The sequence below is a fragment of the Zonotrichia albicollis genome, chromosome 1 (genome assembly GCF_047830755.1).
Source record: "Zonotrichia albicollis isolate bZonAlb1 chromosome 1, bZonAlb1.hap1, whole genome shotgun sequence".
NCBI lineage: Eukaryota > Metazoa > Chordata > Aves > Passeriformes > Passerellidae > Zonotrichia > Zonotrichia albicollis.
Window position 1 is genome coordinate 121,674,303 of NC_133819.1, and position 27,830 is coordinate 121,702,132.

The 27,830-nt window shown below is 39.2% G+C and overlaps 1 protein-coding gene across 5 annotated transcripts in view; it reads right to left on the reverse strand.

Annotated features, from left to right (window-relative positions):
* Nucleotides 1-27,830, reverse strand: part of NCOA2 (nuclear receptor coactivator 2) — a 189,412-nt gene that overhangs the window by 109,022 nt on the left and 52,560 nt on the right. For all 5 annotated transcript variants that reach the window (XM_074552288.1, XM_074552309.1, XM_074552281.1 and 2 more), the window contains one exon: nt 10,659-10,902. The gene's annotated coding sequence lies outside the window, so the exon portion shown is untranslated. The remainder of the gene's footprint in view (nt 1-10,658; nt 10,903-27,830) is intronic.

Sequence of the window (27,830 nt, forward strand, 5' to 3'; positions counted from 1 at the left end):
GTGTCTAGAAAGGTGAAAGCTTTGAAGGAAGTTTTTCCCACAGCTGGGACATTTGTTTAAAGCCTCTCTTTTCCCATCGCTAGGATTCCCAGACAACTAACAAGATTATTTCATGCTGCAACCTTTCCCTCTGTCAGGGCACACCACCCTTAGGTGGTTCCACTTAGACTCAGCTACTCATTTTCACAAAACCTGCAGGATCTGAATTTCGAGCTCTCCACTGTGCCAAAAAATGTGATCAAAATCAGCAATAGGTTCAAAAGATAATGAGGAGAATTGAAGGGATGTGTGTGCATCTACACAAGTGCATGGTGTGACCTCATGAGCCTTGTTTCTATAGGAAAAGAGATTAAAAATAAAGGACAATATTTCACCTTCCTGCTATTTCACAGAAAGCTAACTTAGATCCAAGTAAACTGTTGGCTATACTAATAGGTCACCCAAAAGTAATACCACAATATTTAAATCCATCTTGCACATTTTGCTAGACAGTTTTTAAAGAAAAACAGACACACAGGCCCATTTAACTTCTAACAGGAGATAAAACCAGATACTTTTCCACAGATATGTATTTTACTGTAATCTATGAATTGTGATATTTGTGACATTTAAAATTATTTTTAATCTAGCATTTATACGAGTCTGTTCAATCTTCAAGAATATAAACACAAGCTAGCACTTGCATGAATAGTTATATTGCTCCATTTCACATTTGACTTTTAGTTGCTAAACCCTTCATAAATGTAACAAGAGAATATAAAACCAGCCCTTGCCACTGTGATTAGTGAAGTAATATAAACCAGAGAATAATCAATCAAATAACAGCATTAAGCCCTTTCCAAGCAGGTAATAAAATACATTCACATGCAAAATTCTAATAGTTATGAAGTCAAATCATTTACTAAGACACAGAATAAAAAATTACTCCAAATAAATAAATCAAGATGTAGATTTTAAGGCAACACCAGTCTACCATCTTACCTCTTTGGTACAGCAAAGACCATACACAGGACTTAGCAGCTCTTACAGAAAAGATCAAGATGTGCAAAGCACATCTCCTTAGTGAAGTCAGACTGAGCAGTTTATGGAAGTAATATATAAGTCAATAAGATGTTTGGAAAACAGAAAAAGCTACTCAAAATGTTTCATTTTTTGTAAAGAAATAAATAAAACCCAAAATAAAACAGAAATCAATATTTTAAAGCAATGAAAGCAGTTCATCTAACTTGCAAACATGGTGTCATGTACCAGACATTAGCTATCAGATATTACACAAAACTCTATACAAGATGTTTATTATGCATATTAATATATAAATACAAAAAAATAAATAAACTGTGTGCACATATACACACAGCCTTTAGACATCTATTAACAGGACTGATATCACCTATGATCCAGGCCAGGAACAAGTGAATAGTCTCTCACCCAGGGGAAAGCAAGATGGATGCTGTTACAGGAAACCTACTCCACTCAGCTTATCAGCAGCAAAATGAACAGAGGAAAAAGCCCAGTATAAATGGAGAAACAAAGACAAGGCAACAGAACTGACTTTTAAGAACACAAAGGAGAAGGCTGAAGGTACCCAGAGCTATCTACAACATGTCTCAACACAGGGAAATTTTTCACCTTGGCAGAACAGTCTGATCTAGAGCAGAGCTCAAACAACTGGAGCAACAGCTTATCGGGAGATAAAAATACTGAAGAAGTGAAGTTGAGAATTCAGGAAACCTGACTCAAAGCCCAAGATGATCCAGTAACACAGAAATGCTATAAAACCACTCAGTGTTTTATGTAAGTTTGTGTATCTCATCTAATTTTCTTACTATGCAAAAAGTGATTTTAGAAAGTTTGCAGCTGAGCATGAATTTATATTACTCTTTATATTACTGGAGCAATTTGGAGAATTTAACACCGGTCTTGGTAATATGGTTAGTTCACTCATATGGGCCCCATTCCTGATAAGGAGAAACAATCTGTCCCCAGCAAAGAGATCATCCATGCCAGAGCCAGAAACTTTTCAGGAACCTGATGAGGCTCAGGGGAATTTGCAAGTACCAGGATTTTATGTAGGTTCACAGAGCAATGACATGAGGGATCTGTGATGCAGAATTTTTTCTTTCTTTTATTTAAGAGCAACAATTCTGCTATACAATTAGAGACCAGGCCAATTGCAGTAACTCCTTACAACCACATGTATTTCCATTTGACTGTACTAGAATGAAGCAATCCAGATTATTTCTATAAATACACATACAAAAAAGTAACAAGTTACTTCTACCATCAGCTGACTGTATCATAGTAAACTAAGTTCTTAAAGATATCACCCAATTTGTGTATGATTTTTCTACTGTTTCATTTTCACCTGAACCATTTTCATTATTACAAGAGCCTAATGATTTCCTGGGTGTGAAAATTCTTATAACAATGAATCTAAAAAAAGGAAAAATTTAAAAAATTATAAATCATATAAAAATCTAAATCTTAATTTAGTATTTAAGCTTATGATGATAAAAACATACAACCAAGTGTGGAGACAATTGTTAGAAGCATTTGCTTTGGATAATATGCACAGATTGAAAAGGTACTCAGTGCTCTCATGTAATGGATACGCATATTATCTCAGGATAATAAAAATTTTATAGACTACCACTGCATGACAATGATGAGTACACATACAATTTTATTAATATTATTATTATTTCATATATATATACAGGGCTTTCCATCTTCCCATATTCTTTTTGGGTTTAATAGTTACAGTCTCAAATTAATCTTGCAATTCTCCTAAAAGGCAATATAAAACTATAATATCAGAATCCATTCAAATATTATTATTTGACTTCTCAAATGGCAATTAGAAGTTTGAATCTGAATTACTTCATATGCAAATAAGGTGCTTTTTGTATGGCAGAGGAGCTTGGAGTTGATAAGGGCATTTTCAATGAAGTGTTTTAAAGGATGTGGTTTTCTATTAAAAGAGGTCATCTATTACAAGGAGTTGGCAATTCTGTTTCAGTGGTTGGCTGCAGAACCTCCCACCAGCTAATTCTCACAGACTTCACTTCCTAGTCCTTGGGGTAGTCACCAGCCTGGCCAGCCCGCACATGCTGCAAGGAGCCATCCTAGAAATATTATCAAGAGATTATCATGGAAATAAAGCCAGACCACAAGAGAAGGGAGGCTCCTCCACTCCCTCAGAGGCAGCCCTCTAAAGTGGATTGTGGCAAGCCTCCAGTGCAGTCCACTTGCTGGGCAGCATTTGCTGCAGCGAAGCTGCTCTCCATCTCCTTTGGTAAGAAGCAGAGCAGATGGAAATTTCCTGTAGGCTGGTCTTGGCCCAGAGAGCACTGTTTGGACGATCCTCCACCAGGAATAAGAGCAATCCATTCATTGCAACAAGCTGACTGGCCCTACTGTCTTTTACAAGGCAGCTCGGCCCAATCGCTGCAGTCAGTGATAAAGCACAGCGCAATGCGAGCACATTTCATCGCCTGTGCCCGGCCAGGAACTAAGCCATGAGGGAAAATATGGCCATGTCACGCTAAGCAAAGAAACACATGAGTAACTCTGGCAAGCACCTAAGATAAGGCTTTTCTGAATGACTAAAGGTAATGTTATATTGATGCTATGATAAATTATTACCTACGGACACAGAGTAAGCAGACACAGCAGCAGAAGCTGTGCAACCATACTCTTCAGAGCGGCAGCTGAATGCTCTTGCCTTAAAAACACTGGACTATTCTATAAGAATAAAAAGAAATCCTTTACAAAATTACAAAAAAATATTATAAATCTGTTGTGTCCTAAAAGTTTCCAAATTTTAATTACAATGAAAGAAACATTTCAATATATGTAACCACCATGGACTTTTTACAAGACTCAAAGGAGCTCTCTCTTTGATGTTTCCCTTGGCTGTCCATCATAGCTAAAAAACTTTAGAGCTCAAAGCAGAACTCTGTCCTGACTTCTGTTCCCTTTGCAATCACTGTTGTACATAACTTGTTTGCTATGTACGGGCTGCTAAGACTGCCTTTCCAAACTCCATTCAAACGTGAGTCAAGGTGCTGGTCACTGATGTAGCTTTTCTGGTTGTTCCAGCTACAACAAAATGAGTCTGCCAGCTTTTCCTGAAGAAATGATAACACTGGAACAGGATGAAATAGTCCTTTTAAGGCCTAAAGACAAAAGCTGGTCACTATGAATTAATGATATTTTACTATTTATCTGGTAGTTGAAAAGGAAAGCTAGGAAAGGGAAGGGGAATGTTCTGTATTATGTTTAGGACAGAGGAATCACTGTTGAGCTCTGCCTAAAGGTTTCTCACAGGGGTTTACAAAATGCAATGCTACCTATCACATGAAGAAAAGGCACACTCAATCACCGTATGCAGCCAGTGTTGCAGCTTCATTTTCTGCAGTGCTTCCCTACAGAAAAGCTCCTGGGTGAGCAAACTTTCCCTGGAAAGGCTCCTCAATGGTCCTCTCCAGCAAGTAGAGTTCATGGGGAATATTCAGTAGGTATTTGCTGTTCAAGTGCATTATATCAGCAGAGACAGAGAGTGTACAGGCCTTGTCTGGATGAAAAGTTGGGGCTCTCTTCAAAGGCTCTCCAAGCAGCCTAAAGCATATTTAAACCAACCCGAGAGTGCACGGGAACAGAAGAGGAACTCTTACTTATCCTTTTGTACTCATGCTTTCTGTCACACTAAGTGCATGAGTAGAGTCAAAGGCAGGATGGCTGAATTAACTCAGAAAAAAGCTGTCCAAAAAAGCTGAGCAATCAGTCCTCAAAAAATTAATGATAAAAGACTTTGAATAAAGCCAATTTGTAATGGAATGTAAGAAGGGAAGTCCCTAAAGAGAAAAACTGTCTACCAGCTCTGCAGCAGGTTTTGCTGCCCCATGCAGTTTACCATGGCAAGACGCCAACTTGGCAAGACTCGCCCTTCTCCAAGGAGCCTGGCAGAGATCCAGCCACACTCACAGGTCTCATTGCTGCTGCCAAGCTCGAGGGGCAACTGAAGACCCTCTTCTGTGAATCTGCAGATCTGCTTATGACTGGGGATATTTGTGTTTCAAAATGTTCTTAACCAAGTCAAGTTCCCTCTGTGTTTATACAGTGACTGAACAGGCGAAACAGAATACTTAACCCAGCTACAGAAATGAGCCACAGATTGTTAATTATATGGCTATTTGCACTTTGACTGGAAGAGGAAGTAAGCTGGTTATAACTACTTTGGGCTTTACTCCTGCAACTGCATTGAAACCACATTTATGACAGCTGAAACTACGCAATTTATATAAATGTAGGCGCTTCCTGTTTTTGAAACAAGTCGTGGTCTGCTTGCCCTTACCTCACAGTAACGTCACTGGAACCAGAATGTATTAAATGTGCTCCGTTTTACTGACTTTATGATCTTATTTTGCTAATTATTTTAAAATGTGTAAATAAAATACATATTTTGGACTACTGCTGCCAAGCATATCTATTCCTAGGACCTGGCTGCGCTCTTTAGGCATTAGGAAACACATGTTTTTCACATGTCAGACTGAAATGCCCAGCTACCACCAGGGCATGCTCAGTCCCTGGTGACGTGGTCATGGTCACTCAGATGAGGAGGCAGGTGCATTACACTCCCCCAGCAGGCAGGCTGCACTCTGAACTACACATGCAGGCAGACCTAACCTTTTCCATTCAATATGCAGTATTTCAAGTAATTTGTAATAGCAGCAATAGTGAAAACTTTATTATTTTGTACAGTGTAGTGTTCATTCTTCATTGTGGCTAGTATGTGTTCAGTTTTACAGACAGTGAGTATGGGGAGTAACCACAGCCATACTAGCATAAATTGAAGAAAATCACAATTTGACTAGAAGATAATTTTGCAAATATTACTTAAAAATTCTAATAGGCAGGAGCACGTCTCCTGTCCTTTTCTCTCATTTTGCTAATTTATGTGAACTGGAACTCACAAACCAAACTTCTGCAATGAGTACAATTACGTATATCAGCACTCTTGCTTTTCCAGTACAGTCATTTTCCTACAAGATTACAGAAGGAAGACTGATCCTACTGTTCGACCAGAAAGCAAACAGATGTCCAGTAATTCCTGATGATAAAATGTGGCAATTCTTACCAAAAAAACCACACACCCCCCCATTTAATTTACAGTGCATTCCTCCAAATTTAGTTCGGAACGTACTATTTGAAAGTCAGGTATCCCTCTAAATCCAAGACATTTATAGTCAAGATAGCCAAAATCATCAAAAGACAGAAGGGACAGAAGCATTTCTACCATCTTTGTTTTGCTCTCCAAGACCACAACCTCATATTTCAGTCCATTAGATCCCATCCTTTAGGCTTAAGAACTCACCAGCTTCACATTGCTAACAGAGTGAACAATTACAGAACTCTTAGTCTCATGTTGCAAGAAGACTAAATAAAAGTTCAGTTTAAAAGCCCTTGTGCAAAAACCTTCAACTTGAAGAAACACTAAAGCTAAAATTTTACCTGATTGATTTCTCTCTACTTTGAAAGTAAATACAATATACAGACAAGCAGGCATTTTTAAAAAAACACTTCCCGCGTTGCCTTCTCAACCAAGACATGGTTTTGAAAGCAATTCACAACTTCAAGAGGCGGGTCCTGCCATCCTTCTTTTCCAGGCCATCCTCAGCAGAGACATTTGTCCAACTCTGATGTTAGGAAGTTCAAAGAGGTCAAGAGCCAGCCAAGTGACTCAACCAAAACTGCATCGAGCTGTCCTCTGGTTTGGCTCCCTGAGCCAGCTCAGCCCAGAGCTGTGGCTGCAGTGGCACTGGCACAAAGGAGAGGGGGCAATACCTCAGCACAGAGGCTGCAAACCACACTTCTGGAAGCTGTCAGAACAATGCTAGCTGCCATGATGTCACATTTGCGGCATCTCCACAAAAACTGGCCACATATTCAGCCCCTAACCTACAAACAAGAGAGGACACATAAAAATCCAATTCATGACGTCCATCTAGAGCTGCCCAGACTGAAGAGACTCACTGAGCTACAAAGTCTCCACTCATCTTCTGATTTTTTTCTGACTGAAGCCTACTGTTTCTACACAGAAACGCTCAAGTCCAGATCTTCAAAAACTTATTTCCCGAAGTAATGTGAGCATTTCTAATAAGGAGAAGAAAAAAAGGACTTAATGAAGGCAACCCAGATTAGCTAAATGACACATCATAGTGGAACAATTCTGCTGTTAAAGACCATGCAGATGTTATGATGGAGGCAAAGAAAGCCTTTCTTTAGCTACAGCACAGCTGCTGCTAACAACTTCAAAAAGACTTGGCACAGGATTTCAGCCACAAAACTTTCCCCTCACTTCATTTCATGAACGTCATCCGCAGCCTCAGTGAGCTGCACCAAGGACAAAACCAACACATGGGGAGTTTGCAACATCTTATCGGCAGTGGAGCAGCTTTTTGCACCGGCAGCACTCACATGCACATTCAGTAAACTTGTCTGTACATCTCCATTCCTCCTCAGCACAGCAATCCCTCAAAAGCAATGATATCCCACACTGCTGTCCTCCTATTTGTTCTTCCATTATCTTCTAAGTTAAAGAAGACAAACAAACTACTACATAATTAAGAAATATTACAGCTTTAAAACCAGCTGTAATCAACAGATCATTTCCTTTACTTTTTAAGTAACATTAGAAAGTACTATCAACTTTCATACACTAAGCTGCTCTAAATAGACACCCTGACCACAAAGCTGAAAATATCATAGCTTACAACTACCCTGAATGCACATGGTTAATGCCAATCTTGTATTTTGCATGTAATATATGTAGCACACAGAAAGTATATATTCACTGTCTAAATTCAAAGTCCAGCTTTCCCCTTCAAATATGTCAAAGAATTACAACCAGTTATGGCTGTAATACATAGTACATAGGAAGTAGTACATAGGAAGAACTTGCATTGGTTTTACAGCATTTAACAGTAAAGCACACAGAATTGAACTCCATCTGCATTACATTTGTGATTTTCTTTCAGTGATGACAGCGTTAAGATACATACCTGAGAACTTTAAGATTCATGTATGTATATGACATAAAATTAAAACATTTGTGACACATGGGAACAAAATCTTGGAAAAACTATTTTTAATGTCTCCCTTTTTTCTTTTCTTATTATTCATATGTCAGCTTGTTGACTCTAAGACATTCTTAGGCATCTAGCATGTGAAGCCATAAACTGCTTTGTCATCTACAATATTTTTCCCACATCTGGAAATCTACAAAGAATCAGTCCAAATGAGGAAACAGCAATAGGAGCAACTAAAACTCTATTAATATTTAAACTTTGTAAGTAAAACAGACTAGGCAAAAATGGAAATTAGAAATAGAAACAGAAAGAGAAAGGCACTGGAAGAGGATTTTTTTTAAGACCTGCTCAACTGCTTTACTACCAAGAACTTGATACAAAGCTGGAAGTTTACAACTTTAAAGACTATTAGTAATATTGATTAAAAACAGTGAAGAAAACTCATTAAACCAAAGGTAAAGCTTGAAATACTAGAAACATTAACCACATTATTACTATATTCATAAAAACAAGACATTTTGACATGACCGACTTTAATAATAGCAAAAAAAGTAAAGAATATGGGCACTAACCCCCTGACTCTACTGATCTTATAAAACACCATCTACTTTTCAGAATTAGCAACAGACTCATGAAATTGAACCAATTTGTTCAACAGATGTTTCAGCTGACTCAAGAGAAATTTTACTTTTCTATTGTAGAAACAGAGTGAGCTGAGTAAAATTCCACTCTTATTAGCAGCATTTGAAGTATATTAGCTCATAATTAGCTGCCATTTCCATTCCTTCTTTCTTTGACAGAACAGAAAACATTTTCCACACCGGATTAGACGTGACACTGAAATAAAGTAGGCACATTGATAAAAACAAATCACCCTCCTTGTCTCCCCCCCTCCCGTTTTGTGGGACATGCAGGAATGGCAGATTTTGTATTTTCCTTGGCGTTCCTGTCCCACACGAGCTGATAATCTCCGTGGTGTGGCTGTGCCAGTGTGCTGCCCTGCAGGCCCACAACACCCCTGCTGTTCCAGCCCCGTGCTTTCCTCCAGCACTGAGATCCTTTCGTAATGGCTGCTATTGCATCAGTCTAATTGCAACATAACTCTCAATACTCTAGATAAAGGAAATAATTTCATTTTTAACTTCTGCTCATAAAATACAGATTGTTTCCCTGCCACCCCCACTGTCTTTTTCTGTTTATTTTCAAAGATTTAAAGAAAGACGTGCACGCTGCACAGCAGTAGTCAAACAAAAATACCTCATGTTTTCTTAGAAAGCAGCACTTAGAAATATTGCTCAACACCTAAAGCATTAGTGCAGCCTTTCACAGAGCTGTATGCAGTAGATCCCCTGTGAACAGGCTGGAAGGGGAACGTACATTCTTACTCTGTGTATTTAATATAATATTCACCCATTATAAAACCTTCATAGTTTTTTACTCTCTCTCTTCCCTGCAATAGAGAGAAATAGCTTATCTGGCAAACACACTCACTATGTTTCTAGGCATTGAAAACACACTCTTGGTTAATTCATAAAACCTGATTTAATGGTTTTCTTGCATTCAGGTTAGCTAAGTTGAAACAATATTTAGCTTAATCATGCCTTGGCCAAAAAACTCTCTGTTATCTACTGATTACAACAGCATTGTAGCTAGCTATGGACATCACACTGGGAAAATACAAACCCCATGACTGAGGAAATGCAGATGAAATTCTGACTCCAAGCCATTTTGATAGTGGGCATTACAAGCACTACTTAGTATCTGATACAATAACCAGGCACAAGAGTCATGTGCCTGCAATGAATGATGAATTTACATGTCATTTTAATTTTATGTACATATATTATCTCAGTTGACAGCCTCAAAAAATGCTGTGCTTCTTGTACCCAAATCATCTTGCACGATACAAAATGTCTACACTGAAATTAATTTGGATGCAAGCACTCATAGGAGGAAATATCAGAAGCTAAGTCTCCGAAAACCTAAACTTTGCCTTTGTTTGCTTTTGTGGCATGGTACACGTTGCAGTCATGTCATACCATGTCCACAGCACCTCTGCGCTGCTCAAAAACGTACAAAATTACCACTAATCAAAACAATAATCTGTTTAACTCTTGGCATTTGGAGTATGGTCCTATACCTGATTTACTGCACACTACTCAAACTTTTTTTTGGAAGACAGAACAAGTGATTTCTTTGTGAATTCAATGGTGCAGCTGAGTGCTCCATCAACATAATGGTTAGTCCTACCCTTACCCTGTTACTCCTAGCCTAGAATAACAGTGTTATTCCCAGCTTCCTAACTAAAGCACTGACAGCTTTAAGGTCAAAATGATTCTCCAGTTCTGAAGACAACTTTGTCTCCAGTTTGGCATAACTCAGACCTGATTTTTTCACAGCACTTGGCATTACGTTGTGCTTTATATAGCACCTCCAAACCTCAGCCCCCACTGCCTCACCCCCAGCCACCAGTGGTCAGTACTTTTCCAAGCAAGATCCCAAGATCTCAAGTCGTCCACAAGACACAGTCAGCAAAGACATAAGAAGAGCCAGGATGGAGCAGCTTACCTAGCATCACCTAGGAAGTCTGCAGCACAGCCAGGAAGGGAGTCCCACTCGCCAGGGCAGCATGCAGCTGCACAGAGCACCAGAATGGCTCCTGCCTTCTGCAATCCCCTGCCTTATCCACCACACACGTCCTGACTTCTGCTGGAAGTGAGGCGGGGTACTCCAGAGAACAGCCTTCTCCAATGCATCAACCAGATTCATTCCCAGAGCAAGTCCATCCTGTGCATGGAACCGAGCAGGAGTCCTGCAGGGAAAAAACCCCAGCACATTAGCATGTGACTTAATACCATTAAATTGAGGGGCTTCCTCACAAGGGGCCAAAAAAAGAGATTTGCAAAGATAAGTTCAGTTTTTACAATCCTTGATTTGGACACTGCCACACTGGAAAAATGTTTGTATTCACCACTTCAAGAAATAAGAAACTGAGACATCAGACATTGTTACACCAGCACCTACAAAAAAAAACAGCAGTTGGTTTGAAATCTTCAGATGAACCATGCAGCTTTTGTGGGAAAGTAATATCAAACTGGTTGCAAATGTGAAATCATTCTCTGATGGAAATTAGCCATAGGTGATGACTGAAAACATCCTCAAAGACCTTCTAATGAAATCAAAGAGTGTTTACTTAATATTCAAGATCTCTGGACCTTCCAAAACAAACTTCTCTGCCTGCTTTCCTCAAGCCATATCCTCTGGCCCATGCTGATTGAAGCCCTGGTCCTTCTTCATTCCTATCTTCAGCACCCCTGCCAAGTCTCTCCTTACCCTGCTCCCCAAGGATTTTCATCTCTCCCAGCTCCGTCACTTCCAGGCTTGGCTAGCAGTGCCACACTCTCCCTTCTCCCTTCATTTCCTCAATATTAACTCTCACTCTCCCACCACATCTGCCTCCTCTGTTCACAGTCTACAGCATTTTGGGGCCAGGACTGCACCAGGACCACTGACCACGCATGTCAGTGTCCCATGGGTTTGCTTCTGGCTCTCAGGCACCAGGGTACAAACCCAGCTTCCCTCTCCTCTTCCAGGTCACACAGCTCTCACATGCCAATGACACTGTGTGAGAGCTGTCATTTCTTTAAAAAGTTAAAGTTTGTTTCGATCTGAGAATTTTGCGGTGCTGACAAAGGCAAAGCCGTGACTCGCAATCGGCTCTTCTTCCCCAGTGCCCTTCACCAGCGCTTCCCACACTCCAACTCCTAGTTTCTGTTTCAAAGGGAGGGACATGGAGCATTTCCAAAAAAAGACTAGGGTTTTTCTGGTTGTTGTTTAATTTGTTTGTGAGATTTTTAAAAATCTACAATGAGAAACAACTTTTTCCACACATGCTCACAGAGAGAAAAATTATTTTGGCAGCAAAAAAAAAAAAAATTAGGCTGGCAGCAACTGCCTAGCCCCAAAGGCTAACAAAGTAAAGTTATAAAAAACTCCAAGGAACATCCTATACTGGGAAGTACCAGGCAGCCTTCCTTACTGCAATTTCTGGCACTCTCTTTTCAGCTTAACTCATTCAGCTCAAGAATTTTCAGCTTAACTCATTCAGCTCACTCCAACAAGAACTGTGCAAATCTTACCACCTGAGTGGTGAAGCTGAGGAGCAGCAGCTGTGGGTGGACAGTGCTGGGGTGAACCCCATGCCGTGCAAGCTGCCTTTGCCTTCACCACCAGTTTTGTTTTGTTTTTTTGTTGCATGCCTACAGCAATAGAGCAAACAGCATCATCAGTGCACGGCACAGCCAGCATTTCTTCAGATGTTTTCATCCTGGAGGTACCAATGACTGCCTGAAAAGCTACAGCTGCTCAAAAAGTACTTCCAGGCCAGGAAGACCTGAAGTAAAATGGGTTAGCTTCAGTCCTGATTAAAGTCCCACACAGCTAATAGAGATAGTTTAAGCAAAACCATTTTACTTTACATTTGCAGTAAATCAGGAGCAGCCCTGTATAAGTTACAAAAGGGAAGAATAACTTCACAAAGTGCTACTACTTGTGATCACCTGCCCCTGCCTGGAGTGAAAATAGCCTTCTTAAATGAAATATTGGGAAGCTTCTTCTTTTCCTTTTTTCTATTTAGCTATTTAGTTATTTATCTCAGCATGAAAAACAAATGCAGCATGCTGTCAATACACAAAGGAAAGAATACATATAAAACAAAAAGGAAAACCTCTCAAAACAGATAACATTCTTTTAGAGCAAAGTCCAACTTACAGATTTTTATATTGAGCTCATAAGAGCAAACAACAGGGCAGCAATTTCCCGATGGCTCTTGTAAATATTCTGTACAAATAAGGTCCAGAAAAGGAGACCAGGAAAAAAAAAACATTCACATGCTCACAGACAGATGCTAATTATGACATGGATTAAATGCAATATGACATTTATTTTTAAGAATAACAAGAAATAATTAATTCTAAGGCTTGATTAGCCATTCCTGTGAGATCATATTTAGTCTAGAGACATTTGATGCACCTAATTCTTAACAACTATGGCAAAAGAAGTATGGGACCCACATGCACACTCCTCGGACAATTATGTTAATTCTTATGAAAATAAACTGAGAAGCTTCAACCTCAATATTTAAAACAAAATGAGCACTGAAAGCTCACTACCACTTTCCAAAATTGCTAATAAATAATTTTATCATATTTTAAATTCAATTTAGCAATGAAACTGGCTATCAAGCATCCATATTAGGTATATGTACTTTTTTTAAAGCCAGAATAATTATCTGATCACTAGTTACAGTTCAGATGAAAAATATAATTAGGTTGAATGAAACTTCAGTACTTCAATGTACAATCATGGAAACTACACAAAACTTCTTGCTTAAAAAACAAGAGCAGAATTTCATGCACTATTTCATTTGGCAGAGTGTAACACATTTGCTGTCAGCAAAGGACTTTTTTCAGTGAAGAAAAAGGAAAGTATCTGAATTCATACAGCATTGCCCAAGTGATTAGAAGTATCAGTCACTGCTAGTTGTCTCTCAACTCTAAGCAACTGCAATGGATTTTGTTCCTACAGACCACTATACTGTGTTTCTAAAAACACTTCTGAAACCCAGCAGACCTCCAAAAAGCTATGTGTTTGTTTAACATAAACTAACCTAATTATTTTGTCATCAAAATCAATATTTATGGACTAAAACACTACTTCAAGTAGGAAAGCTTTAATGTAAAACAAATCATAAAACACTGATAATGGATATGCTTGAAAAGGCTCTAGGATTGCACATATTTATATAAGATTTGTGAATGTATAAACACTTGGTTAAATATGTCAGGAAAAAGGTGAGGCTCAGTGCAGTGAACTAAACATTGGAAGACAAAGCTTCTTTAGAACAGTGGATTCCTACAAGGACTTAAGACAGCTGGCTGAAGTATATCAAATATCTTCTTTAACAGCAAAGACATCCAAGTCCATAAATTAATTGTTCCTATTTATTCTATCTTTTAAGTAGTTTCCAGCATTTTTGAAATGCAAATTATTCCCTGAAAACTTTCAACAGCTATTTTTATTGCTAATACAATTATCACAAAAGCACACTACAATGCAAACAAGTGTGCTTGCTATGATCAACAACACTGGCATTATTTGGTGAGGGATTCTGCTGTATATGAATAAAACAAATTCTGTCATAAATTCTGTTAGGGAAGCTGGTCTTTAAATCATCATGAGGAAAATAACTTCCTACAATACTAAAACTTTCAATCATCAGAAATCCCCAAATCATGATGATTCCTTTTCAATCTCAAGAAGTTTCTCAAAGAATTCTATAATCCTACATAACTATAAAATCCTATATACTAGCACCAACACAAAAACTACTTCATGCATTGCTCAACATGTACAGTGTAGTTTATTCTTTCGTTTCAATCTGTTCAAATAACATGACCCAATGAGTTCAGTATAAAACATTATGGTTCTTATGCAAATTAACAGATTCCCAACATTAAGGTTACTGCTCCACAATAAACAGCACACAGCTGCTCACAGCTTGCCTTCACACTGAAAAGTAGATTAAAATGGAATAATGAACTTCTACCTGTATTCCACTGATTTTACTGACTTGGGGCATATTATTAAAAAAAAAAAAAGTTAGTTATGAATACTGACAACAGCACCTACAGCTTCCAGCTGCTGTGGCATTGCATCCCTTAGTTTTGCGCCTCACTGTCATATGAAACAAAGCCCTTGCCTTGGTGCTCTGGTTAGAGGAAAAAAGGGTGGAGTTTCCAGCACTGTTTAATTCCATATCACCACGTCATGGTGGAGACAAGGTTCCAGCAGGAGGAAGCTGAGGCTGGAAGCAGACCGCAGGGAGGGCGTGTGCAGCTCCCAGGGCCAGCTCTTGTCCCTTCTCTGCCACCAGCAGTCCCTTCCCCGTTCCTCTAAACCGCAGCATTTCTGGCTTGGTGCTGAAAGACAGCACCAGCCAGCCCCAGAAAAAAGAAAATGGAGCCCACTGGAGCCACATGGAGGCCAAGTCACATCCATGGGAGCCACAGTAGCCGCTGGAGCTGTGGTTGGAGCCCAAGATGCAGCCAGAACCACTGAGCATCCCAGTCCCACGCCCACAGTCAGGCCAAGAGGAAGGGTCCCCTGAGCTGTTTCAAGGCTATGTCACACCCCACCAGTGTGTGACACAGTTTTCCACTGTTTTCCAGCTGGGAGGAAAGTACGGCCAGAAGCATCCCTGCCATGCTGCCTTTGTTTTCCCATCCACCACATGGCTCAGCATGGGGCCAGTTGCCATCCTGCCTTTGGCTGGGAAACCACACTGGGTTCTGTCTTGAGGAAGTATTTTGGTTTGTCCAGTGGTAAATCCTCTTTTGTGAGTAAAACACTCACTTTATTACATTCCTTTATTAACATTGCTGTGGTTATTGCAATTTTCCAGTAAATTGTGATTCCATTGTATAATCTCTCCTAGTGTTTCCTCCACTACCAGAAGGGAGGGGAGGAAAGGGGGCAGCTTGAGTGGCTTTAATTTTCCCCCTGAGTTTTGAACTAGCACACTCAGAAACCAAGTCAAGCACAATGAGCACCCACAACACCAGCCCTCCACTGTTAACCCACCATTACAAGCTCAAGGTAATTCAGTCTCAGTCAAATATTCTTCAAAAGTGGGCGTGGGACTGGGATGCTCAGTGGTTCTGGCTGCATCTTGGGCTCCAACCACAGCTCCAGCGGCTACTGTGGCTCCCATGGATGTGACTTGGCCTCCATGTGGCTCCAGTGGGCTCCATTTTCTTTTTTCTGGGGCTGGCTGGTGCTGTCTTTCAGCACCAAGCCAGAAATGCTGCGGTTTAGAGGAACGGGGAAGGGAAAATATTGAGGGAAGCACCAGATGCAAAGAGGCAACATGTCACAAAGCCTGTTGACATCAGGCTTTCTCTTGGGATCTGCAGCAATTTCCACCACCTCAAGCACTATTCTGCCTGACTAAAGCTTGGTTATGTCATGAGCACTTCTCTGAGACCACCATTTTAGCTCACCTCACTTCATGTACTCTACAAGAGAATTTGTTTTCCTTAGTCTGTGAACAACAGTGCCAAAACAGCTACAGAGCAAACAGTAAAGAGGTATATAGCAGTATGTAATCCATATGCTGTTTACTAAAATAAATCTACTTATAGTCTGTTGTTTTCAAAACAATGCACCTGAGTCTCAGATTTGTGAATACTGGAAGTCATATACTTAGGTGTGATTTAACTTATTTTATAGTAAATCAGAGTTATAAAAGCAAAATTAAGTACCAGCACAGATACAAGGATATCTTGCATAGAAAGTTAACAAAAAGCCCTTAGAATAAATGCATATACACCTGTAGTATTCTCTGGCCACTGAGGTGGCTCTTAGGATATATCTCAAAGTGAAGATGACTCTTGGCACACATTTGGCTTTGGTACTGTACCAAAGCAAACCTTGCAAAGTTATCTCCCTCTTATTTCTGGCTTGCAGCAGAAACACACTGTGACCCTTTATTTTTGTGAGCAAACCCCCATTTCTGCTACAGGGCTTTATAACTATTAGAATGCTCTGCTTTAGTTTGCACCAAGGTAATTTTCAGAAATTCAAAACCACATTACATAATTTTTACATTTGCCAGAGACACAAGAAAATTATCCACAGAAAAAGAGCAGAGAATAAAAAATAGGAGAACTGAGAAATATCATTGCTTCTAAACACATAAAAATCCATGTTATGCATAGGTTCCTTAAAAAATAATGAACACTAAACTCTGTTAACCTCTATTATACTGTTTATGCCTAATTTGTGAAATTCTTTGAATAAAATGTCTTTTTTTACAATACCTTGTTATGCCAATAGTGTGCTTAGCTCCAAAAACTGTAGGTTCTAAGCTTCAAATCCATGATGAGAAGGAGCAGAGAATATTCTCTTACAGATGCTGTGTGTGAAATGTGAGTGTGGTGCCTCACTGCTTGACAGCTCTGATTTAATACACTGATTTCTCCTCTACTGTCTGGACTACATTTGTAAAACTTAATAATCTCCTTTTTGGTGTATCTTTGGAACCCACAAATCATTCCTCTCATGGAAACCACCCCAAACACCATCACATTATTCTGGCAAGAAATGCTCAAAGTGTGCTGTCACACCAGAGTACTGAGCCAACCTAACAGTTCACTATTAAATAGTTCCCTGCATTCATCCTATGCTGCTCGGTTTATCCTGCCATGCCAAGCTGTCTCAGTCACTTGTTGATACTTCTCCCTTTGCACAGACACATTAACTCTTGCTAGCCCAAAGACTAGGAATCAGGCATGTTCACTGCCAGCTAAGTACATTTGATTAAGCTATACCAGCCCTCTGAAATCTGATGACTGTTGTCAGCTCCTGTCTCTTTCCAACTGAGGTTGAAGAATCTCTGAATACTCCAAACAGCAGTTTCCAAGCTGTAATGCATGGCTGGTAGCCTCAATAACTGCTCTGTAATTAATCTGGCAAAACTATACCATACACCAGCATCATAAATGCCTGAATTTCACAAAGTGAGAGCAGTAGCCGGTAAGAAAATTTAGTTAGGAGAAAACATCCTCAAAAACTTAGCACTTAGGGAAGCACTTAGCAACAAAGCTGGCCTGTCCCAGGTCCCCGTACAAGAACTGAAGAAAGCCCCCAGCACATCAACCTGCCCCACTCATGGTTTCAGTGGCACTTCTCTCACCTTCAGCCAGTGTGGTGGATGCACTTCAAACTCCACAGTGCAGCAGTTACATAAGTTTTTGTAAGTTTTTCAGCAAAGAGGGAAGAAAAATCAACACTAACTTCAGTGTTTTGGTTCAAATTGCGCTGCTTGATTTTGTTTTTTATTTCTTGCCAAGCACAGGTTTTTTTCCCCCTTTAAGCCAAGTCACCACCAAGTCACTATGAAACCCATGGAGACAGCTTCTCTATCACAATCTGGTTTTAATGTGAAATGGTTTTAATACTTACCTCCAGTGACAGTTACAACATAGAAACAGAGAATTATTATATATTAATCCTACGCGTTCCCAAGTCACAAAAGAACATAGAGCATTTAAATACACATTTCAAATGAGAGAAATCTACTTAATTTACTAAGAATAATACTATGCATATACATTTATATAGATTACATTATATATAAAAATATAAAGTTGAACATTATATAAAAATATAAAACAAAATTGAACATTATCTATAAAAATATAAAACAAACACAACATATATATTTAATTTCTAATGTCTAAAAAAGCTGTCCCAAAAGTGCTACTTAATTCTTCTAAAAATCAAGTCAGTTCCAGTGTTATGACTAAATTTGGTGACTCATCTTTGGTTCCAGGATTTTTCTGCAGATAGCCCCAGAAATAAAAAAACTGCTGTTGTTTCTGCTCAACACAATTGGAGTTAAGTTGCATCTCTCTCTCAACAAAGAGAATATTTTATTCGTTTCAAGTGTTCATTAAGTGCAAGTGGGATCAAGTGAAAAAGCTGCTATACCTACAGCTCAGGGCAACTGCAGTCCCCAGCTTTCACCAAGTAATGTTCCCGTGCAAGGTAGGGTGCAAAGAAATTCTGACTACACATAAATTAAAGGAGGTAAAGAGAGCTTCACACTTTGCTGCAAGGATCAGTCACGCTCACTGCACCTATTCAGAGCACCCTGAACACCCCCATGCCACCTTTCTGTCATCCTCTATTTCACAGACTATTGACCCACCTTATCCACTCCTTCAGTCGCATGAGCACCACTCCTCCCTTCAGCCCCTTTTGGGGAAGCTAAGGGCCATTAACATGCCTGCTACCTGACTGGTTTCTAACCAGGCAGGCCAGTTTTACTGCTACCTTAATGACTGCAAATGAGACAACCGCATTTTCCAGTTTTCTGAGTAGCCACTCCAGCAGGGGACATGTGGAAATGCTGGTGCACACGCCTGTCCACGGCCCTGCAGCCTCCCAGCTCTTGCATCACATTGGTGGCTGACACCCCTGCACATGCACAGGGCAGCTGAGCATGCAAACCAACCACCTTTAGATGCAAATGATTTTTTTTTTCTTTAAAAAGTGGCCAGCTGGCATGCCTAACTCTATTTCTCCTCTTGCATGACAGCAGGACAGATTCCCATTTCTATCAACAGGCTGCAAAAGGTTTTGTAAACCATCTTTTGGTAACACCAGGGCTTCCTGCATCACATTTCTTCTAGTTCCTCTTTCACCTCACTTCCCATACCCCTCAAATCCTCATTCCCATCTCTCTTCCTCCTGGGCATGGCACAGGTCTAGCAGAGAGCCAGCTCTGGGAGCTGCACCAGGAGGATGGGCAGAGGCAGTTTGGGATATTACACTGGAAGGTGTTAATGGCCACCATCAAATGGTTCTTTCATCTCCAGGCAATTCCAGAGCTGGGCCTGCTAACCAGATGCAAGGGGCTCCCTCTTCCCCTCATGTCTTCCTTCTGCATCCCAGACAAACAGAAGTGCCATCAACTTGAGTCCAAGGTTCTATAAACCAATTAGAGGTTTATTTTGATCTTAGAAAGAAGAAAAGGACTGTTTCGCCTTTATAGATGTCAGAAGGAGTTTGAAAACCAACAGTGCAACTCTGAAAGAGACTCTTGTAACAACTCCTGTCTGCTTAAGAGGTGGATGAAAATATGCAATTTGATTGCTGAAATTTAACAACATTTGAAATCCTCAGAAGTTCTTACCACAATATGTATAAAAAAGAATTTTTAAAAGCTTCAAAAACTAGATGAAAAGCATGTAAGATTGGTTAGGTGCTTTCTACTAATTAGTACTGCTTTTATTATACAGGGCAAGAAAATGACAATTTTTTTCCTAAACTGGCAGTGAACAGCCAATTCAATAAGCTGCGTTTTTGTTTTCTGTGACAGGGCAGTGGAAAAATCTCTTTCATTTATTAGGTCTGCAGAGACCAAAACTGGCTGGGTGTCAAACCTGCTTTATAAAAGCCCAGATCCATTCAGCCATGTGTAGATTCCATAATTCTTTATGACCTGTTCTCAGTATCAGCTTCACAAAAGATGAAACTTTCGTGTCTTCCAGCGAGTGTTAGTGCAACCCTTTATAAAAGGAAGCAAAACCTGAACTGACAGTTCAACACAGAAAGGAAAAAAGCCCACCCTAATGGCACTGCCAAATTAAATTAGTTTTACATTTTTTTTTCCAGATGAGCTTTGCATAAAGACATAAAATGGGGTCCCCTATAATGGTGGATAAGCAAGCTGCATAAATATGTAAATTTTAATAGCTCACTGCTCCATGCCCTACTGCATGCACCTATGCTTAAGTGACAGTTTCATCACCTCACTAGTGATTGCAGAGTATCCAGAATTTGTCATGGGGACAGACAGGGCAAGGCCTAAAGCTGAGAGGTCTGATGGCAAACTGAGATAGTAAAACAAACTTTTTTTTTAGGAGGATGGGGCTTTCAAGACAGAAGAAAAGTAGGAGGGTGGAACGACTGACTGGCTTTTAACTACAAGAATAGCTAGATGGCTTTGATAAACTGAATAAAACATGCTGCCCTGTTAAAAACTACCTCTCACATCAAATCAGGTGCACACTCTGTTATATCCAGGGAAAAATATTAAATTTCAATTATCAGTAAACACACCCAGTATCACATTCTTACATTTTTTACAGCAGAAGCCTATGAATAAAGCACTCATCGCACTTTACAATCTCACACTGTGAAACTGAAATAACTAATTAATAATTTTATTCAAGTGAAATATTCTTGGCTGTGCTAAGATTCCTCTGTATCTGTCTACACTGACAGCATTTGCTTCAATTGTCCCATTGTTTCGGCAATGCATTTTTTTTATCTATTGCATTCTTTAAGGTAAAAAGAACTACAAGCTAACTCACAAATGTTTCCCACATTATTAAGTACTGTAAATAATCATTTTACCATTAAACCAAGGAATTCTTGTGAAACATGCAATATGCTTCACATATGCTAGAAGCCTAGTGTCTCATTCCATACCCAGTTTGTAATCTTGCATCTGACACGTATGTAAACATTAGTAGTCTTAACAACACCTTTCCATGCAACCTACATGTATTTATCAACACAGATAAAGATGCACACATGCACATGATTTTCTTCAAAGTTAAATAAAATCTGCAGGGTCTTTAGGTCACCGGAAAATATGTGTGATTTTTATCAACACCACATAAACAGCCTGCTCTAATAGTCCTCTCTTCAGTATGCAGCCTGCAGATCACAGCAGCACAGAGACTCTGAACTTCAGTTTCGCTTTCACAAGAGCACAGGGAATGTTACACAGCACCATTTCTCAAACAGGGAAGGGAATCTGTGCTCCTCACACACAGGTTTGCCACAATTCAAACTTCTGCCATAATCTGCTGGTTTTAGGGTAAGGAGTGAAAATTTTAGAAGTAAACAAACACAGCATTCATGAATACAACATGGAAACAATTTAGAACTGTTTTAGGAATAGGATGCTCTAATCTGGCTCATTTAACATTTTGGAAATCTGCTGCAAAACATTAAACTCTAACCTCATCTTTGCTCCTCGTTTGAAGCAGAACAGCTTTGTGATGCCTCTAAAAATAGGGAGGGAGCAGTGGGGGATGGGAAGGGGACTGAATAAGAGGATAAGTGGGAGAACTGATACACCATACTGGCAGTAATTTTAAAAAGACTAGGGACCAGTATTCTTAATACTATGGCTTTCCTAACAAAGTCAAGCACTTTCTCAATTACCAAATAAAAAAAGGTCATCCTGTACTTTTTATTTTGTACATGCACACGCGAAGGAAAAAAGGAAAAGTTTTGTTTCATCTATTACCAAAACCATCATTCTGCAGTCAACACTTTTAATGAAATACAGGCCAAAGGATTAGTCAGAACAGATCCATGGAAAACAAAGGAAATCTGTATGAAAATACAGATAACTAAACTACATAACTAAACTCAAAAGAGAATCCTGCTTAAGTACCTCCAAATATTGTCCTACAAGGGTTCCTGCAAGGGCTTCCACTCACCCCAGCTCCACAGCAATTAGCACGAACTTTAGCAGCCACTGCCCTGAAGATGAGAAAGTATACTAACATCATCATTAAAGCCCTGAATTAAGTATCAAATGTGTCAGCAATGTAATCCATGTGTGTTAGAAGTCTTAAGAAAATTCTTTTTTTCAGAAAAGGAGCAGTCAGGGATCTGGCAGGAAAGGCTATGGGTGATGGTACAGGGAAGGCAGTTGCTGCTGAGCTGTTGACCAGCTGGAAACACAAAGTATTTCAAAGCTACAGGGTCACAAACAAGATAATAAAGCAAACTAACTGTGTCTGTCACAGGAAAACTTATGATGAACCAGAGGATGGGCACAAGCATGGAGCATCACCAACACAGCACTGCAGGCCTGGCCTGGAGAGACAGAAGCAGCACAACCCAGCACTTTCCATGGCTTAACATTAGGCCCATCTCAGCTGGGGCTTTATGTGAGTAAACATGACTCCAGGAGTTTTTTTCAGAGAGTTATTTTTAAATACCTGACCATATGAGCTTCCTTGGAATAGGAAAAAAGGGGAGGCAAAACTAAACAGTCATTACAAATATATTTAAATATAACATTAAAAAAACCACAAAATATTTAAACTTACTAGAAATGTTCGCTTTCATTTTAATTTTAAAGTTGGCAGTGGACCTGGACCAAAAAAAAGGCTATATTCTAGCTGAGATGAAGCAGTGTGGATTTTCCAAAACCAGTCTTTAAAACATATAAGAGGGAGGGAAAAATCCTCCCAAACTTGCCCAGAATCTCTCACTTAAAAAGTGGCAATTTGGGTTTGAGCTCTTACTCAGAGATGTGCTAAAATCACTCAGAGCTAGAAGAGCTGAAGTAGGAAAGGAAATAGAAGTAAGTGCACAACAGGAGAATGTGGCTGTACAGAGCTCAGTTAACAACACCCAGATCAACACATTAGGTCAGGAGGTTTGACACACAGTTTTCCCAAGAAGCATTTGCACTAATGCCAAAAAAGTCTTTATCTACTTCTCTTTTAAAATATGGACATAAACACATCTGGATCTATGTAAATAATCTCCAGAGATGCAGTAGGATGCCCATAGTCACAAGCAATAAGCATTATCAAGAGAAAAGGCTGAGACCAAGCAAGAAAACAATTACATCTAATGGCATATTTGAAGTATGAAATATGAAATATTGATTCTGTTTGACTGCTGGAAATCTAAAACCAGGATTTTTCCAGCAGTACTTGTTAATATGTTTAGAATCAAATTCTGTAACAATACCTAAAAGTACAAAGCAAAAAACTGCTTGAAAACATGCTTTCAGTACACAGAGAGAAGTATCTATCAATCAGCCTCAAATCAACTGTCCCCTTCTGTTTACTTGGGATACTTTTACCTGGCACTAGCAATAATGCATGCAAAAATTTGCATAGTTCTGCCACAGTTGTGGTTAATTATCCATTGCTGAAGTTCTCAGCAAAATTATTTGTCAAACAAAATGTCATGACAATGAAACTGCAGAATTTGACAATGGAACAGTAACATTTAAATATTAAAATTACATTACCTTATCTCCATATATAACAGTAATTAACAGCCACTGAAAGAATGGGACCTTTTCCTGGCATGCACATTACCTTTCAAGATTACTTAACTGCTTACTCCCTAACATTTCCTTAGTTTTCTAAGCTTGGACTTTTATATAATTACAAGAAACTGATTTTTATTTCAAGGAAAGTACACTCACCCCACATCTCAGAGTGGAAAACACAGACAGCTAAGCCTTTTCTCAAGTAATAAACTCCCCCCCCAAAAAAATCCCTCAAGCCCACTCCCTCTTCCCCTGACCCCACCAACAGAGGAAAAATACCAGAAACAGCCAACCCCAGATGATAGTGGGTAATACTTATGGGGTTATTAATTTTAATATTTGGATAGTCAATGTCTTTTCATTCACTGTGTGTACGTCTGCATTTCTGGAACAACAAAGCTTCTCTTCACACGGCAAAGCACCATCGGCTGCAGACTAGTTTCCTTTCTGCTACATACACCCCAAACACTTGAGATGATCTGATAACTTACTTCTGGTTTTGCACAATTACTGCAGCTAATGCAGTTTGTGGTTGTTTATTAGAGAGAGAAGGAAGAGCTACAGCAGCTTTAAACCAAAAACCCTGTGATGCTGCATGAATCTTTCCTACACTGGCCATTTTAAATGTCCATTTCATTACAAAACACGAATTTCTTTCAATGAGCTTCTAGAGTTCCTCTCAAAGTACACAACTTTAAAAAATACTAAAAAAAAAAGAAAAACAAATCCCCAGAAAGACCATGAGCACTCACACCACATGTACCACTAATCATCCACACAGACAGAATAAACCTCTCTATTACATACACATTTGAGTACCAGCAAGTTGTGCACTTACTTATATTTGCAATATCCCTACACATCCCTTCATTCTAACCAGTGTTTGGGTTAATGGTTGGAGTCAATCCTCTTTGAGGTCTTTCTCAACCTAAATGACTCCTATGATCTAAGGTAATGCTTTTTGGGTTCCCTCACCTCAAAGAGCTGATGAAAGGCTAAAGGCAATGAACTGAAAGGGGAATGAAATAAGACATGAAATATTTACAAGAGAAGATTTGGAGTTCCAACCATAAATTAGCTTTCTTCAAATTTTATTCCTTGGTATTTATAACCAGTTACAAGATAGTTAATTTGGCATGAGTGCAGCTGAGTATCTGCAGGAGACCAAAGCCATTAAAACCATCTGCAGACACCAAATGGAAGTGATCCTAGGGCTACTTCTTTCTGCTATTACCTTGGGATATTGAAGAGGCAGTGCTGCTTTTTCACCCATATAAACCTTCTCAATGTTCAACAGAGTTAAGTTACAAAACTGAAAGAGGAAAAAGCACCAAAAAACCCCTCACAAAATCACTTCACCCCATCAAAACCAGGTTTCACGTGACAATAAGGGTTCTGATCTTGCTCACTTTGTTTCCATGCTAGGGCACCCCAAAAACCCCCCCACAACTACAGCACAGGAGTAGAAAATCAAGCTCTTGAGTTAGGACCTAACTGAGCTTGCCTGAGGAAATCAGTTTCCTCACATGGATGAATTATAATGCATCTAACCACACAAATTCCAACTGTGCTGCCCTCTGCACTCCACCACAGTATTCCTGCATTCAATATTTTGCCTTACTTCCATTGCCCATTGCATGACTGCACGCACCACTTGGTGAAGCACTCAGAAATGCTCAGTGTCCAGTATTATTTTCATAAAGGAACTTTCTATGAAGTTCACAAGTAAGCTGACCTGCTTCACTTACAGCATCATTTGTGTTCAGGATCAGCATTTAGGATCAGCTTTCAACATGAGCAACAGGCAGCATCTAAAGGGAGGTGATTATTATGGAAACTTAGGCCTTTCTTTTCCACAGTACTTAGGAAATACATTCATTTAAATATTCAAACCACGTAATCTCCTGACTCAAAGTACAGCTTCTCCTTGAGAAGACTGAGCATCAGCATTTTTGCAAATCAGACTGAAGCTGAGCACATGCAATCAAGATGAATACTCGGTGCCGACCTCCAAAAAAAGCTGAACGACATGCGAGCGTCACATGGGGTGCTGGTGGCAGAGCCCAGCACACAGTTCTGTTCTTTACAGCTGCCTCGGTCAGAAGATTATTTTTTTTGACTGCAATCCTTGCCCAATTCAGCTGTAGGCACACAACTACCACAAAAACCTGGTGAAGATGGAAACTGAAAATCAAATTTTATATTCATATTGAGATCTGTCAGCATATCCAACAGTTTGGTTTTAAATATCACCTTCTCCAACTTTTGCCCGTTTTATCAGCTTTAGAGGCCACAATTGTTTGTTCATTAAATTTTATTTTCTATATATGCACATTTCTACATATTTATATATCTCATATAAAAAAATATATGGTTTCTATGTTTTATATATCTATAAAAGACTACAGCCAAAATGTTATTGAAATACTAATCAATCAGACTTTGGGATGGGGGCATAAGGGAGCCAATTCTATAATTTAAACAAATTGAATGTGAAAGAATGAAGTACTAATTTTGGAGAAAAAAAGTCATTTGATGAAAAATTTCTCAATTAAATGTGAAATACATTAAAAATATACTGCTAATGCAACTCTGCTTTTTTGGCATCATATGTGTTGCTGAACTGCTCATTCATGAACAACTAGCATGAGCTTGAATACAAATGCAATTTTTAAATTACACAGCCCCAATTCAAGACATAGTGAAATTGAAAAAACTATTAAACTATTTCAAAAAGCCAGGTGTTGATCATGCTGGAGAACTCACATGATAGCATCTGACACCTTTCCTTTTGGGTTCCCTTCGAAGGACACTCACACTATTTGTGTGTAGTGAGCAAACACCTGATCCCATTACAGAGAAGAGATTAACAATCCAGATCTGTTGTGATCTATTGCTCTCTCTCTGTAGGTATTTCACTGAGCAGAATGACTGGAAGAAACATGAGCAAAAAGTGATACTACGTTTATTTTTTTTTTAAACTAGAATTACAGAGTTTGTTTGAGGAGAAGAAAGTCCTGATTTCTACTCCTTCACCCCCAGTCTGTTTCTATTTTGGTTTTCTGGGGGCTTTTTTGGTAGTTCTGGATCAAAATAACAAACAAAGACTACTTTTCAAAATTCATAAGGGAACACTGTACTGCCCTTGCAGCTACTGCTGGGGAGGAGGGACTGGACAGCAACCTTCACTTCATCACCTGAAGTATCCCTGAGCTTTCTTTCTGGAACATATTGTATCTTAGCATGTAACATGAAAGTTACTTATCATTCCTCTCTCCCAAAAAATCAGATATGATCTTGTCAAATAAACTGTATTGGTTAGTTTTAATTATACTGCTGTGTTTTAACTCCTGGTTAATCAAGACCTTGGTCAGCCTTTACAAGATTTTATCTAAGACTGGAGTTACTTATAGTAGCATCCTGCCCAAAACAATATTAAACTTCTTTTCAGTATATCTAAATTTTCCACATGTGTCAAGTTTAGGTGTGAGTGTGGGGCTGCTCAATAAAAAAGAAAAATCTACACTACTAGTCCAGATAACTCTGCAGATAAGCCCATGAAGTTATGGATAGAAGTTGACAAACTAACCCAGTATACTACTTTGCTGTTTCATATCCTGCTGAGCCAGAACAGGAAAGGCAAGTGTTTCATCATCAGCTCAAGAGCTCAAAACATGTATTAATTTTTTTAAAAACAAAAATACAAGAGAAATAGACTTTTTATTTTCTGTGTCGTTAATTGCAAAGCTACAGTTTTCTCCTTGGGTTGCTTTGCTTTCTCTTTTATTTCTACTATCACAAGCTTCTGATTTAGATCTGGCTTCTGCCCCCATCCTGCCTTGCTTTGATTTGTTTCCTATCATTCCCAAGTGCCTTAATTCTCTCCATAATATTCATAGTTTTCAATCAATTTTAATCTGCAGTGTTGGTGCCGTATTGAGACTTAAGTATTTTTTTTTCAAATCACATGGCTTATCATTTGTGTATTTCACACTTTTTGTAGTGTAAAATACACAAATACACACAATTTATGTGCACCTAGCTTTAGAGAGGTACTTTTTGTCCACCCCTAACTA